Source organism: Otolemur garnettii, unplaced genomic scaffold (assembly GCF_000181295.1).
Source record: "Otolemur garnettii isolate 467f Iridium unplaced genomic scaffold, OtoGar3 scaffold00111, whole genome shotgun sequence".
Taxonomy (NCBI): Eukaryota; Metazoa; Chordata; class Mammalia; order Primates; family Galagidae; genus Otolemur; species Otolemur garnettii.
Window position 1 is genome coordinate 4219035 of NW_003852506.1, and position 17107 is coordinate 4236141.

General features: G+C 45.1%; 1 protein-coding gene across 3 annotated transcripts in view; it reads left to right on the forward strand.

Annotated features, from left to right (window-relative positions):
- Window positions 1–17107, forward strand: part of TIAM1 (T cell lymphoma invasion and metastasis 1) — a 368684-nt gene that overhangs the window by 121519 nt on the left and 230058 nt on the right. The window lies entirely within an intron of this gene.

The following is a 17107-nucleotide window of genomic DNA, read 5'->3' on the forward strand; positions in this document are numbered from 1 at the left end:
GTATGTGGCTGACGCCTTAGCCGCTGAGCTACAGGCGCTGAGCTGAAAATGTATTTTGAATAGCTCTGATTTCTGGAAAGTGGTTTGTTAACGAACTTAACAGATTTGTATAGATGGTATTTTAGTTTTCATCTTTGGAGGGAATGCATGGTTCATTTGTGGGCAAGAATATTGTTATGATAGTTAATAATGTAATCAATACTATTATTAGAAATTCTGCCTAACTTTATTAAGAATTCCTGACTTTGTACTAATCACTTTGTGCAGAGGGCTTATAGGGAATGCTGGGATTTTTCTCTCAGTCTTTGGGGCCTGCGGCTAAGAAGACCCTTTAAACCTCAGGCTGTCTGGGTTTGCTTCACGTGGAAGGCTAATTTTGCATCAGCTTTAGTTTTACAGGTGGAAGAAACGTAGAACATTCCCCATCTCTTCCCCATCTCTCAGAGGTATTCCCTTTCTAGTGGCTTCCTGTCTGCATGGGGCCTTCTGACCCCCTGACCCTGGTGGGCTTTCCTGGGGGCGATTTCAGGAATGCTCATCAGGACAGTGGCTATTTCCAACTGGTGGTGGCTTTCTCCTCCTCTTGTGAGCCAGTGCCTCTGGGACTCCCTTAGTTTGGTTGATTCATTTGTTTGGACGTGACCTTTTCCCAGTTCCTCTTCCCTGGGCTTTTGCCTGCTGAGGAAATGATCCTCGGATCCCATCCATCTGCGCTGGTGGCAACAGAAGAGAGAATTTCTCTTTCCTATGGTCCAGGTCCAACTGCCCGGACACCTGTCCTTCAGAGGCTCATATTGTTCTGGTTGGTATGACTTCCTGACGCGGAGCCTTTTTTATATTCCAGCTCTGGAAGTCATCAAGTTAAACATGAGGCAAGGAGGAGGCGGTGGTGGTTCTCGGCTGACCTGGGGTGCTTTTACGGATTGTTCGCCAGCCACATAGGAAGGGCTGTTTCTCCCACCTCCGCCCGCAACTGACCCTAGATTGGCCCTATTAGTAAATCTTTTCCTCTTGGTGGTTGATTCATTCTGAGAGCTTTTCATACCCTTTGAGGTTCTTCGCTGTTAGATTTGAGAAGAAAAAGAACAGCTTCTCTTCTAAGTCCGATGTAGACACTGACAGAGGCGACACTGATGCTCCCCTTAAGGAAATCCACACGAGGATAGCAACCTCTACACCGAGATCCTTAGCTTGTGTGTCCTCCTGTTACAAAGGAAATGAGTTCTGACCATCTTGGAGGCTTTCCAAAGATTTTTCTTTGCCACTCTGGAATTTTCTTTTTTGTGCTTTCAGAGTGGCAAAATCCATGGGCTCCCAAGAGCTTTGCTCCAAAGAGGTCTGTGGATGGGTGATGAAGTGCAGTGTAGAGGGGCCACATTCTGTCTCTTCCTTTAGGCATTTACTACCTGCCCAAGGTCATGTTTGCAGTTACCTTGAACTTGGAAGCAGGCTTCCCGAGCACTGCTCCCATCCTCCAGGGTGGTTGTGTGGATTTCCAGATGTTGAACTTATGCAGGTGATGTGACCCCAGCTGGAATTGCAGTGGGGGGCTTCGGAGTTACGCTCACAACTGTGGGATTGAATCCCTGTCTCAGTTAGAGGCGGGCCCCTGTGGGAGGAGGTGGCGCCTGGTTTATATGCGGCGGAGTTCACCTATCAAGTAGAAGCAAGCCTGTGACGAGTGCATTTCATCCACTTTTTATAATTTATTATTTTTTAATATTCCTTTCTCAGGAGCACAAAGATAGGAGCGAGAGTTGGGGGAGAAGGGGGCACGATGAGACAGGCATGAACAGGTGAGGCTTAGCAGCAGGAAGACACATGTGGGTGCTCGTGAAAGACCACCCATCCAGAGCCGGGTGTCTAGGTGGGGAGTGCTGCTATACTGATTATCATCGTGTTTCTTTAAAACAGCAGAAGAAACACAGTTTCCGGTATCGTGTTGTCACCCCTCATGTACACCCGTCCGCTTGATCCCTGGGGTCAGCACACTGCAGCCTGCAGGTCAGCCTTGGTCTGCCACCTCTCACCTGTTTTTGTAAATAAAGTATACTGGGACATGGCACGTTTATTCATGTATTTTCGAAGGCCCTTTTGTGACAGAGTTGAGACAGTCTGAGTGGCTCCGAAGCCTGAAATACTTCCTCTCTGGCCTCTCAGAGAAAGCTCGCTGACCTTTGCCTCCTTCATCTAGACGGTGACATCTAGGACACCCACAGACCCTCCTGGTTCCTGTCCCGTCAGCCCTTGGATAATTTCAGGAGTGTCATTCTCAAGGGATGCAGCTTCCCACTTGAGGGCATTTGGAATTAGGAGGTGGGGGCTTTTAGGTCAAGAACCAGCCCCAGTATGGGGAGGAGGTGGAGAGAAGTTCCAAGTAGTCCCCAGGGTGCAAGAGGACCCCACGCTGGGGTCAGGAGCAGGCTCACTTTGAGAACCGTTTGCCTCGTTTCTGTTTCCGTCTGTGACTTGCAGTTTTTCAGGGGACTTTGTAACATCTCCCAGTGATGGGATGGCCCCGGTGCCTGACCCTCCACTGCTCTCATGCTTTGTGTACCTTATGCCAGTTGCTGTCAGACGCAGGAAACCGGCAGGTCATTTATCTGCCTGCCGTGGTGGGAGAACGCACTCTGACCGGACTCAGACTCTCTTCCTCTCCTCTTTCTATCTCGCTGTCTCTCTTCATTCCTCCTCTTCTCTCCCCTCTCTCGGCGTCTCCCTCCTCCCTTTCTGTATCTTTCTCTCCCTCCCTCACACACATTCTCTCATGCTCACAGTGCTCCTTCACACTCATATACACGCACAGACACTCATCTCACACACACACACTCTCACACTCATACACACTTGCACACACTCCTCTCACATGCACATGTGCGCATACACACTCTCCTCACACTCATACGCACACACACCCATCTCACATGCACGCACACTCTCACACTCATACACACGCACACAGTCCTCACACACGCACGCACACACACTCACACTCATACACATGCACACACACTCTCCTCACATACATACTTGCACACACACTGTCCTCACTATACACACTGGCACACACACTCCTCTCACATTCACACACGCACACACACACACACACTCTCTCTCCTACCCCCTTACTGCTGCCTTCCACTGACCCTACTGACTCTGCGTTAGTCAATTCCCAGGACAGGATGTTCTTTCATTTCCCTGGCTGTCTCGTGTAGTGCTGGAGAAAACTTGGATCTCTTTTTCTCTCTCACAACCCCCCCAGCCAGCCTTTGTAAATCCTGCTTAAAACAAAAAACATGAAAAGATCTCCTTGACTCTTTATCCCTCACCTGGTTCTTGTTGCTTCTGGGACCAGGCTTATGGTTTTTAGCCAAGGGAAGCCAGCAACCCTCTTACCCCCCACCCCCCAAAGATGGGGACCCTGGCAGGGGAGAGATGTTTCTTTCAGCAGGCCCCCCAGGATGCAGTGAAGGGGAAGAGGGGTGCTGCACATGGGAGGCACCAGCAGGGGTCCTGGGAAGTGGAGCTGGTGGAGTGGGTGTCGAACGGGGCTCAAGGAGGATGGCAGTGGCCAAAAAGGTCATATCCAGGGGGACTGTGGCCTGTGGGACCTCAGTCTAGAGAGATGTGGGGGTGGGAAGGGGACTGGGGTAGCTGGTGACCTCAGCTTTAAGAGAGACCTAAGGAAGGAGAGTCTGAGTTTCTGCCATTTGGGGAGGGGGTGATGGGTGTGGAGGAAGAGGACTGTGTTTGAGAGACACTCACAGTGGTGACTCATGTGAGTGACACCATTTAGACTGGACCACAGTCCCAGGGAAGCTTTTTTAAACCAAAGATCACCCCACCTCTAGGGTTTTTGACTTGTTAGGGCTTGAGTCAGGCCCCAAAACTTGCATGTGTAGTAAGTTTCTGGCAAGTGCTGCTCTGGGGACTCTGCTTGGAGAGCCACTGGTCTGGGGAACAGGAGGTGAGCAGTGAAGCTGTTAGTGTCCTCAAGACAGAACTAAACTAAGGGAAGAAGATGAAAAGTAAAGCTGCCAGGATATTAAGAGCAGGAATCGGGTCCCTGTGATGTTGATTAATGTGTCCAAGTCTTCTGAGTTCTAGAAAGGCTTAGGCTAGTGTAGCCAAGATGCTATTGAGCAATCGCATGATAGTACAGACTTTCATTAAAATCTAATTCCTCTGCATTTGGGGAATTTATTCACTATAAACAGGAAGAGTGTTTCAAAACTGAGTCTTGGCTCTTTGTAATTTTGAATCCTTTTAGCTGACTTAGAGAGGAAAGCCCCTCATTTGAACTTTTCTTTGTAAAGGAAGATCATTCAGGGGCCTGAATTATCCATCCATCCAGGTCTGTTCCTCTTGATAGGAAGATGACCATTTGATGCAGTGGCCTCAGTTTGCAGTTGACAAACTCTCCTTTTTTATCTTTTTCTTTCTATACTTGCAATAAGATTTTGGCTTCCAGTATAAAAATAACTAAATTATAAAGAAAAGAATGCTAGACCATTAGACACATAATAAACAGCATAATTCTATGCTTCCAGAATATCCCGAGTGATCTGGAATGACCTGGAAATAAACCCTATGTTTTTTTTTTTTTTTTTGAGACAGAGCCTCAAGCTGTCCCCCTGGGTAGAGTGCTGTGGCATCACAGCTCACAGCAACCTCCAGCTCCTGGGCTCAAGCGAGTCTTCTGCCTCTGCCTCCCAAGTAGCTGGGACTACAGGCACCCGCTACAACGCCCGGCTATTTTTTGGTTGCAGCCGTCATTGTTCTTTGGCGGGCCCGGGCTGTATTTGAACCCACCACCTCAGGTGTATGTGGCTGGTACATTAGCCACTTGAGCCACAGGTGCCGAGTCAAACCCTATGTTTTTAAAGAATAGATGTCTTTGCTCTGAGTTAAGATTTACTTTCTATAATGGGGGAGCAGGGAGAATACATCAGAACATCAAGGAGGCTTTACAAATGTGAACATCAAATATCGGAAGAGCTCTTAATTACTTTTATGTGCACGTTAGACAGGTCAGTCATTCATTGATTCCTTAAAAATCCTCACAAAGATTAATGTACAAGCAAGTGACTCATATGAAAGTGAGAATATTGAAAATCTTGGCCTAGAATTAGAGCTTGAGCCACTGGTTGACTTTCTTTAGGTTTTAACCTGGCTATTCATTGCCCTTCCTCAGCACCAGTGGTAGCAATCGTGCTTGGGATGAAAAGTTAAGACTTCTGGGGCCTTAAGAACCACATTTATGGCTCGGCGGCCGTAGCAGAGTGGTTACAGAGCCAGCCACATACACCAAGGCTGGCTGGCAGGTTCGAGCCCAGCCCGAGTCAGGTAAAACAATAATGACGACTGCAAGAAAAAAAAAAAAAGCAATAAAGTCAGAAGACTAAAAAAAAAAAGAACCACATTTATTTACAAGTTGTTGGGATTTTGGCCAAGGTGCTTGGGCTTCTTCTCTGTGTTTGGGTCCCACCATCTGTGAACCCCGTCGATAGTGTGTAAATTAATAAAATGCACCTTGAGACCAGGAGGAGAGACTTTCAGGGGTGCCGAGAGGAATCCTAATGAAAAATATTAAGCAACTCCAGGGATTTTAGCAGTATTTACAGTGTCGACTTCACACACCTGGGGGGTTGGGATCGTTTAATAAAACAGGCTTGAAATGGTGCATCAGGCTTCCTTTTGTGTTCCTTCCCCAACACTTGAGAAGCCACAAAGGTCTGTTCCTTTGAGAGGTTTGGAGAGAAGCTCTTCAGTGTGGGGTGGAACCCTGCCTGTCCGTAAGGGCCGTTACTTTCTCATGGGGATGGCGTCAGTGGTGCGTGGCTATGAGAGTGTCTTGGGGAAGAGAAGCAAGAAGGGTGAAGAATGGTTGTGGCCAGTAGTTTCAGTGTTATTGGGGTGACTGGTGTTTTGATAGAATTATGTGTAGAACTTGAAAAACTCGTCTGACTACACAGGCCTTGGAGATGGCACTGTCTATATTTGGGAATTGGTTGGTGTTTTTTTTTTTTGAGACAGAGCCTCAAGCTGTCCCCCTGGGTAGAGTGCTGTGGCATCACAGCTCACAGCAACCTCCAGCTCCTGGGCTCAAGCGAGTCTCCTGCCTCAGCCTCCCAAGTAGCTGGGACCACAGGCGCCCGCCACAACGCCCGACCATTTTTTGGTTGCAGCCGTCATTGTTGTTTTGGCGGTCCGGGCTGGGGATTCGAACCCGCCACCCTAGGTGTACGTGGCTGGCGCCTTAGCCGGTTGAGCTATAGGTGCCGAGCCAATTGGTTGGTGTTTAAGGTGAAAGTTGAATGAGGGAGGGGCATGGTGACACATGCCTCTGGCTTTGCATATCTGCTTTGTTGGGGTTTTATGCAAATCTTTAGATTTTCTCCATCTTTGGGTTTTTACTGTCTGTGACTCATAAATTCTACCTGTAAGATTCAGATTAGAAGCTTCTTTGGGCCAGGAACACTAGCTCCCATGTGATCCCTCTCCCCCTCTGCTGTATGGATGGTATCTTTTTTTGAGATTAGGTCTTGCTATGTTGCCCATACTAGAGAGCAGCAGCCATTCTCAGGCATGATCATAGTTTGCTGCAGCCTTCAGTTCCTGGACGCCAAGTGAGCCTCCTGCCTCGGCCTCCCAAGGAACAAGACTACAGGAGCATGCCACTGTGCCTGGTGGCTCTGCCTTCTTTTATCTCAGATTCATAGAGTTTGGGACCCTGGTGCTTGAGAAAAGTTTATTGTATGCACAATAATACTAAATGACAACATTTTATTGCATTAATAACAGATAACAGTTTATTGACTTAACCGCAGTAATAGACAATACTTTTGGGTGCTCACTGCACGGCAGGCATGTTCTGAACTTTTACATGTATAAGCATATTTACTCCTCAGGAGGATGTGCTGAGGCAGCATCCTATACCTGTCCTTATCTCCATTTTGCACGTGGGGACTGTGCCGTGGAAAGTTTATGTGACTGCTTGAGGTGATTTGGGTCATAAATGATGGGCTATCCACCCAGGTAGAATCAATTCTTTTTTTCCTGTAGACCTTTAGCACTAAAGTTCTCAAAAGTTTCAAACATCATAACGATGCCTGGATTTTGCCCTGGGAACCTGCTTGAGAGTTACAATATTAGAGGTGATCAAATTTTCTTTAAAGATGATAGCTCCTATGCCATGGGACCCAGTTTGTTGTGGGGAGTTGGGGTGGAGAGTGAGCCGTGTAAATAACTGCTAAGGCTGCGGTCTCCAAGGGGGCTTGCATGTTTATCTCCAACTAGAATTTAAAATGACGGCAATCTAGCTGAGAACGCCTTGGGTTTTGAATTCCACAGGAACCCAGTTCTTCAGATTTTATAGCAAAAGTGGTTGAAGTTGTGGAGGTGAGTTTGGTGGGTGAAAGATCATGCTGGCTTGGCTGTCCTTTTTTTCTTAATGTCGTATTTAAGTTTTCCCTGCCTGTGTTGAATGTGTTTTGAAGGAAGTGGGCTCGGGAAGGCGATCAGGGGCAGAAGAAAGCAAAGGAACTGGTCCATGGTGGGGTTAGGCTGAGGACATGGGCTTTCTTGGGCTCCTGGCAGAGTGTGTGAACTCCGCTGGGAATGGCCGCTTGCTGGCTGGCTTGGATGTGTAAGTTTCAAGGCATGATATCAACGTATTGTAATCTAGGAGGAGAAGGGAGCCACTGGATGTTGGCAAAGCCCTGCAAAGCAATAAATGCCATGAGTATTTGGGTTTTTTTTAAAAAAAAACTTTTCATTTTGAAATAACTAAAGACTTACAAGAAGTTGAAAAATAATACGGAGAGGTTCCACAAAGCTGTCACCCAGCTTCCCACAGTGGCGACATTTTATCTAACTATATATAGTGCATTATCAAAACCAGGAAATTGATATTGGCACCATAAAAGTAACGAAGCTGCAGACCATTCTGGAATTTCACCAGTTTTTTGTTTGCACTCTTTTTTAAACCAGCATTTAGTACAAAATTGGACCAGTGTTTTTAATGGGCAGGAGAACCTCTGACTAAGCTGTAATAACTATTTTACAGACCCATGGTTTTTAGCAGAGCTCTGTTCACCTAAGTGTTTTTAACATAACAAGCAGTCCAGTGGAATGTGAAGTCCAGCCGCTCAGTTACGGGTTAGAAACCCAGCAGCTTGGTTATTTTCATTTATGATCTTGAACTCTTTGGGGATTTTATCTTCATTTTTTTCCCTGCCTTTTCAGAGGGAGGATATTTTCTAAAGATAAAGGATAATTCAAGGCCATTGTGTCATAGTAAGTGCTCTTGGAGGGAATGATAAACAGACGTTGTTTACCCTGGAAAAAGGAGGGATTTTGATTAATCAGATGAAAGGTATAGACAGTTGGGGCTCAAAGATCATGGATGAAATTTCGTGATAACTGTGAGAGGGGATTTACTTTTAAAATGACAGCCCTGTCTGCGCTGTGGCGAAGTGTCGCCTGCCCCCTTCACTTGTGATTAATTGCTCCTGCCTCCACGATCCCATCATGCTTTGCTGAGACTTCCAATTAGCTTCTGTCACTATCTGCCCTGGATTTGAGCTATATGTGGGGGTGTCTGTCTTCTTGGCTAGACTAGGAATTCTTTGAGGGCAGGGACTGTCTAATCAGTTTTTGACTCTTCTCTTTTCTCCCAGTATCAAATAAGATTCTTTGAGCAGAAAACGTCTATTCCTCTGCTTCCAGCACTTTCCAGGCTTTTCCTATTCTAGCTTCAGTTCTTTTGTTTAACTGGACACGTGTGAAGCTTTGCTCTATCCTTGCCCGTACCTGCTGTCCGGCTTCCTTCCCTGGCTTCTGGCTTCTCAGATTTGCTGCTTGCCAAATGGTTTAGACTTGGTGCAGTGTTGCCCTTGTCTAGTACTATGTGACCTTTCCTTTAGGCAAGTGTCTTAGCCTCTCAGCATCTTATATCCAGCTTTTTAAGTGAGAGTTGGATGTATCCTCTCAGCTCTTGCTGGGATTGAATGGTGTACATGTGGTGGGTGGTCTCAGACTCCCCTAGTCTGGCTCTCAAGGAAGATGGAGTTGGTGGGAGGCAGTGATTGAATGGCTGCCACATCCCAAGAAGGAAACAGTCCACCACTGTTTATCTCGGGCTCTAGGCTGCCCTAGGAAGGTAGAGACCATTCCCTTTTGGCCTTGTCTTAGCTTCCAGTTTTTCCCAGTTGAAATGTCAGGTCTAGACAGGAGGATGAGGAATAGGTACAGAAGTGTATAGGATGTTGGTGATGAAGAGGCGGTTACCGACACTGACTAGGCACCGAGGTCCTTGGATATGTGGCATCTTCAGTGAATCCTTAATTTTAAAGATACTTTGATCCATACCTTTGAATTATATTAATACATATGAATTCATCTATTCATACGCACTTGCTAACTTTTTGAGTTTGTAAGTTTGACTTAAAAGAAGCACAGACTCATCATGCGGAGATCCCAATTTTATGCTCAAGAACTCTGTTGTGTGTCATTGGATGACCCGGATGCAGTAAAAAGGTGGCAAGGAAGGAGGGGAGGAGTGGGCAAAACCTAAAGGCCTCATTTTTCCCACTAACTGGCTATGTCAACTACGTAATTATGTTCTTGGAATCTTGGTTTCTCATCTGTAAAACGGGGCATGAACCGTATCCATCTCATAATGTCATTAAGAGGGTCCCACAAGCCAATGTATTCAAAGGCACTTTCCTGGGTGGTTGGGATACAGGAGAGCACGCCATTTACACAGGCCTTGCTCTCCAGGAGCGTGGATTTCGGCATGTGCTGTCCCCTCTCTAGTTTATAAATGAGAAAGTGTGGTTTCCTTCCATTTCTCCAGAAATTTAGCATTTTTACAATTTTTTAATTAAACATTTTTCTTTCTTAGATAGGACTATGTAGCACACACGTAAGCTTATTTGTCTTACAAAAATTGGTGTGTGTGAGTTCATGTGTGTGCATGTATACTGTCGAGAGCCATCCACACATCAGTGAAAATGTCTTCATTCTTTGAAGAACGTCTGTTTCCCAAGGCAGACCTTACGTTAGCTTTATTTGAGTTAAGGGAATAAATAAAACTTGCGAGGACGTTTACAAGCTGATATATTGGCTTTGATGATCCGGGAAGGACGTTCCTATTTGTGTAGGGGGTCACTCATTTTGCTTTTATGAACTCAAAGTCAAAAATCTTAATGGGTTTTAATAACCCTAAATGTCATATTGAATTTAAACGTGGACAATTTCAGATAACACCTCTTTGTAATTGCTATGATTTACTCATCTCTTGGGCTGTAACATATAACCCAAGACACAAAACCTTGCATTTGTTAAACTCGTATTTTGCAACCTTTCCTGTGAGAAATAGAAACTTTTGGAGTGGGCTCTTTCAGATGAAGGAAATATCACCACCACCACCACCACCACCACCACCACCTCCGCCCCAGTGGATCCAAGCAATTCATTTTATCAGCCAAAGAAAGCAATTTCCTTTCTTTGCCTTGGGATTTAAAGCAATAATATATTGTATATAATTATTTAATTTCGTTGACCTAAATTTTAATTTATCCTTACATTTAGCATTAATAGATTGTAATATACCCTAAATCAAAACCATCAAGAGTTTGAAATGGTATGAGGTGTTTAAGTATACTCTGGTTGAAATTTTAAAGAGAGAGAACTTATCCAAGTCCATATAAAAAGTAATTTCCTGGCTTTGTAGACAAATTGTATGTATTTCTGGAGGCTATAATGTCATATCTAAAATGCTGAAGTCTGACTTATTATAATAGAAATGTATTACTCTTTATTATAACTAATCTCAACACGTAAAACAACCAGTTCTGTCCTATGGAATTAACTTGGGTTTTGCTGTTTTTTTGGTTTCTGGTGAAGAGTGTCTTTAATTGTTTGAGAAGGCACAGAGCTTGGGAGACAAGGGATGCTGATGTTTGCATTTCTCTTTCTCCTTCATCATTATACAGGATAAGTGGTCAACTCTATATTTTCCTATCACACTAACTAGTTCCCCCAAATGGTCAATGCTGTAGTTACCGTAATTGGTTGTAATTTTTCTCCTTTACCTAGGGAACACAAAGTCATGTTCATACTTGGGAACTATGAGCTGTGCTCTGAGGATGGTGAGGTTGAGGCTGTTGTGGGAATTTCATGAAGACAGCGCCCTCACTCTTGACCCACGTGCTTGGTGACGTGCTTAAATGTTTGAAATATGAGGGTGAATAGAGAAGATGTGGGCTACTTCCCACGATTGTGTTACTTCTCATTTTTAGTGGATTAAATTTATGTGGGAGTTTATTTTTAAAAGTCTTCACATTTTCATCGGTAACACAAACTATTACCAGGGTGTGGGAAAACTGACCCAGTCTCCCTCAGGCCCATCTTATCCATAGGTCTTCATCCAGATGGATGGTATAAAAAGTAAGATTGTTTTAAAATTTTCCATGCCATTCTGAAAACAGGTGCTTCCTTTGTGAATTCAAGTTAGTGAATTTATGTGGTCATTTCAACCTAGTTTCAACTCTGGTTCTAAAGAACAAAGACATTTTCTTTGCCCCCGAAGATTGACATTTGCTTGCAGAGATTAGGCACTTCCTGTGCCCCTAGGTCCAGTTCTGCTGGTGCAGTTGGGGAGGGCAGAGGGAAGCCAACACATTGCATGTTCTTCCCTGGCAGGGGGAGCTGCCTGGAGTCTGCTCATAGCTGCACTAGGGCAGGCTGAGGCTTGCTTAGATATTTATCAGGATTCCATAGTGCATCCATTCTGTAAGTGCAGAAGTTGCAGTTCCTTTGTTTCCCACAGATGGTCAATGAGAGAGACCTGTTGGCCCTGTCTCTTCTCATCTCTCCGCTTTCCAGGTCTTTTCTTCTGCTCTGGCAGAAAGCAAACCCCACATCTTCACATTCTGACTTCTGGAATGGAATGAAAGGGTTTCTTTCTGTACAGAGAGGTTTGTTTTACACAGAGCTGCCTTTGACGGTGGGGAAAACTCCCCCCAACAGATTTAGATCATAATGTGCTGGCACCAAGCCAGGAAGGATGGCCATAAATTGTAATTTGAATGAGGTTTCATCACGTTTTTGTCCTGTCATCTCCTTCCTGGCAGGGAATGTTGGGCAAGTTAAACCGAGAGCTGCCTGGGTCAATGTGTGATCAGCACACTTTAAATTAGAGACACCGTGTTGAGAGGCCCAGTATGAAAGTATTCAGGCAGTTAACAAAATGTTCTAAAGAATGGGTGTTATGATTCCAAATGGGTGCTAAGGAACGCTTTTCATTTATACATGACTATAGTTGTTCAAGTCACAAATGTCTTGCCAACGTGTTCTTTGTCTAAACATTGGCAAATGATTTCTGGTTCACTTGAGAGAAAATGAGATTGAGCTTTCTTGGGAGTTCCAAAATTTCTGGTTGAAAAAAATGTGATCTGAAACAAATCTAACAGAATGTAATGTCTTCATTTGGGGTGGCAGGTATAAAGATTTTGTATATTGCTTTCAACTTTTCAGAGTTTTTTTTTAGAAAAAAGGAAGAAAAATAGGAGCAAATGCAGAGAAGAGAAAGGAAGAGGGAAAGAAGCAATTTGAAGCATGGACCTTTAGCATTGTTTTTTGGTGCAAAAAGACCTCGATAGGAATTTGGGGCCAGTGTGGTGGCTCATGCCTTTAATCTTAGCATTTTGGGTGGCTGAAGTGGGAGGGGCACTTGAGGCCAGGAGTTCGATATCAGCCTTGGCAACATAGCAAGATGCCATTGTCTCTTTAGAAAACTTAAAGAAAATTAGCTGGGCTTGGTGGCACGTGCTGGTATTTCCAGCGACTCAAGAGAATCTCTTGAGCCCAGGAATTTGAGGCTTCAGTGAGCTATGATCATTCCACTCACTACACTCCAGCCTGGGTGAGAGAGTGAGAACCTGTCTTTAACAAAATTAAAAGGGAGTTTGGCACTTGCTGTATGTGTGACTTTGGCCAAGCTAACGTCTCTGCCTTAGTTTTTGTTTTTAGAAAAATGACGTTTGACAATGGGCGTGATGGTTACTTGTTCTGAGATAAAAATGTCTTCAGAGCCAAGGCTAGTGCTTAGTCCATGAAACGTACCTCCAAGGTCGTCTCCAAGGTCGTAGTTTCCTTTCATTGCCACCTGGATGTTTCCTCACGGATCTGTAGCTGAATTGAACGCAGACCCTGTCACCGCCAGGCTGGGCTTCATACAGGTCTTGCTAGGATGTTGTCCACTTCAATGCAGTGATAGCGCAGTGACTGAAGGGTCCTTTTGCCTTTGTTTCTTCCCACCATGAAAAAGATAGTGGGACATAAAAGATTATTTTTTAAATTAGCCATACTTATTGAGGACCAACTCGGAGTGAAGGCAGTGTTTTGGGAGATAGAGACTAACCAAATCAAAATCCAAACGTCAGGTGGTGATAACAGTGTGGAGAACACTTACGGTGGCGGAGAGTGTTTTCTCTTGATAGGAGAGACTATTCCAGGCAGAGAGAACCAAGAATGTATTGAAGATTGGCAAGGGCTTACGTGGGTAAGGCAGCAAGGGGCAGGGCTTGGGGTCACAGGCCCGATCACCTGCAAGAGGGAGGGTTCTGTTTGCATTTTGTGGGTGACAGGAAGCAATAGAAGTCAATCCCAAAAGCAAGCCCTTCTGCTACTCTTGAGAGACTGTTAGATGTGGTTTGCAAAAAAGGATGGAAAATAATAGTGTATCTGTTGCTTTGATTACAATTCCTATCATATAATAATTAACTGCTAGCTGTAATTATAGGACTTCCTCTAATTTAGTTTAGCACTCTGGGGACCTCTATTAGCCTGTATCCCAATCAATTTCACAGCCATTAAGGGGGAAAAAGCCATGTTCCTGTCGAATTTTAAATCTAATGGGAGAAGGCTGCACCAATTTGCTAGCCTGCCTTATTTTTTCTCTGTTCCTGAGGTGCCCCCCCCTCTGTTCCGGCCCTCCCAGCTGGCGTGCTGTTTCAGGCATGAACATGTTGTTTCCTAATTAGGATAGATTTTCACAGATAGCTGTTAATGAATTCCATGCATCTCACGTCCTTTTAGTAACCTCCCCAATTTATATATAAGAGAAATTTTCACCTGGCAGCCAAGGGGATGTGTGTGTCCCCTCCCCAAGAGAGATGCTTTAGTCAGTGTTCATTCTCTCAACTCACACCTTTTACTGCCCTCCACGTTGGTTCATTTATGTCGAGAAACGTAACTCAGTCTGTTTTCTCAGTTGGATTGAATGATAACTTCTCCTGTTGCAGAAAATATAGGCCCTCTTTTTTTGCCTCTGTGGCATATCTGGTGATTTGCTGTGTTTGGATGACCTCTGCCTTCCAGGGCTCTCTTGGTCCAATTTTCTCTGCTGCTTTGGTGATGAAAACTGTCCTTCCTGTCACATGGCAGCAGTAGCACACCTGTCCCCAGGGATGGCTTCTCTCTGGAGGTGAGAGGGGGAACTGTGCTTAGGGCCCTTTGTCACTTCCCTGGAAGTAGCCCCCTGAGGAGCAGGGCCATCTCCAGAGAGCTCTGCTTATTAGTTTTGAAATGTCTGTGGCTTGTGGGTAACAACAAGAAGCCTTCCATGCAATAGAATAAGGAAGCCAAGGCTGTGGGCAAGGAGGTGGAAGGGAATGGTGGCCCAGTGTTGGTAGTAAGCCTTCACAAATGTGTGTATGTGTGTTTATGTGTGTGTCTTTTTTTTTTTTTTTGAGACAGAGCCTCAAGCTGTCCCCCTGGGTAGAGTGCCGTGGCATCAAAGCTCACAGCAACCTCCAACTCCTGGGCTTAAGCGAGTTTCCTGCCTCAGCCTCCCAAATAGTTGGGGCCACAGGCACCCGCCACAATGCCTGGCTATTTTTTGGTTGCAGCCATCATTGTTTGGCGGGCTCCGGCTGGATTCGAACCCGCCACTTTAGGTGTATGTGGCTGGCGCCTTAGCCACTTGACCCACAGGTGCCGAGCCTATGTGTATGTCTTGAGTCTGTGAGTAAATGAATAGACTTTCATTTTTAGAGCAGTTTTAGGTCTGCAGCAAAATTAGGTGGAAAATACAGAGAGTTCCCATATGCCCTTTCTCCCCTCCACCCCACCTCTGATACCCCACACTGGAGTGGCACGTTCGTTACAGTCAGTGAATCAACTTTCAACCATCATCACCCAGAGTCCCTACTCCATATCGGGGTTCATGCCTGGTGTTGTACCTTCTGTGGGTTTGGACAAATGTAGAGGGACATGTATCTGCCATGACAGTATCATAGAGAGTTGGTTTCAGTGCCCTAGAAATCCTCTGTGTCTCCCGTTCATCCTCCCCTCCCCTACCCCTCAGCACCGCGGGTCTTTCTTCCTGCCCTCGTTGTTTTGCTTTTTCCAGGGTGTCACACAGCTGGAATCACACGGCGCGGAACCTTTTCAGACGGGCTTCTTTTACTTGGTAATTTGAATTTAAGGTTCCTCATATTTTTCCGTGGCTTGATAGACCATTTCTCTTTAGTGCTAAATAATATTCCTTTGTATGATATATGCTACAAACCGTTTATCCCTTTACCTGCAGAGGGTCATCTTGGTTGCTTTCAAGTTTTAGCAGTCATGAATGGACTTCTATAAACATTCATGTGCAGGTTTTTGTGTGGAGATAATGTAAATAAAAATATTTATACATTATATACGGAGTGTTCATAAACTTAATGTATAAATTGCATACAAACTTTATGGACACCCTGTGTATTTAATGAAGTTCATTTTTTTTCTCTTTTGAAAACAATATGTGCTTCATTATATATGTGGAAAATATAAAAAAAGAAACTCTTAAAAAAATCAGTACCGGTCTATCTATCTAGTGTAACAAAATACATTACATTGGAACTCTTCCAGAGATGCAGGACGTGTGGTCCTTATATAACAGTGAGTGGTCAATACAGGAAAGGTTTAGGGTAGGCGTCCTCAAACTATAGCCCGTGGGCCACAGGCGGCTCGCCTAGGACATTTATCCAGCCCGCCGGGTGTTTTTGCCTCCACTGCCTGTCCTGCTTAGCAGCCAACTCATCCCGGGGCCCGCAGTCTGGCCCTCCAACGGTCTGCGGGACAGTGAACTAGCCCCCTGTTTAAAAAGTTTGAGGATCCCTGGTTTAGGGCATTCCAAATGCAGGTTCTGTTTCCATTAAAAATGGTTCTTAGGTAACTTTTTATGATATTCCACATTCAAACACTATCAGCTTTACAGAATAGCTAACTCAGAAGTCTTTTTAAACAGTACTAAGGAGATGCTGAAATTCTTCCCTTAAAAAATCCAAATATGCTTTCGTGATGGTCCTCAGTGCCGTTCCAGGGAAATCTCAACATTCATGCGAATTCCAGCAGTTCAGAGGCACACAGATTGTGAAAGGCTCAATGTGACTGTTTTGAGTTCTGGGCTTTGTGTCCTCTGGGGGGAGCCGTGGGGAGATACTGCTGGGGGCTGGGCTGGGTTGTGGTCATGCCAGGAGTGGACATGATTTGATCCAGGACTCCTGCTGCTTTTCATTTTTTATTTTTAACAAGGCAAATAAAGCCCAATTCAGCTTAAAAATATTATCTTTTTCATGATTTCTTTGTTAGTGTAGAGCTGCTCTTCAACTTAGCATGGGATTACATCCTATGAACTGGATTTAATACACCTAACCTATAAACACCCTAGCTTAGCTTCACCTACCTTCAGTGTGCTCAGAACATTTACATCATCAGCCTGTAGTTGGGCAGAATCCTCTAACGCTGTGGCCTCCAATTCCTGGGCCACAGACTGGGGCTGGTCCATAGCCTGTTAAGAACTGGGCTGCACAGCATCACCCCTTGAGCCCTATCTCCTGTCCCATTCTGTCCCAGCCTCCTCTTACCATGGAAAAATTGTCTCCCATGAAACAATTTTGTGTTGCCAAAAAGGTTCCAGTCTGTGGCCTGTTAGGAACTCTACTGCACAGCCAGAAGTGAGTGGTTCACTGTATTCACAGCCAGAAGTGAGTGGTCCACTGTATTCACAGCCAGAAGTGAGTGGTCCACTGTATTCACAGCCAGAAGTGAGTGG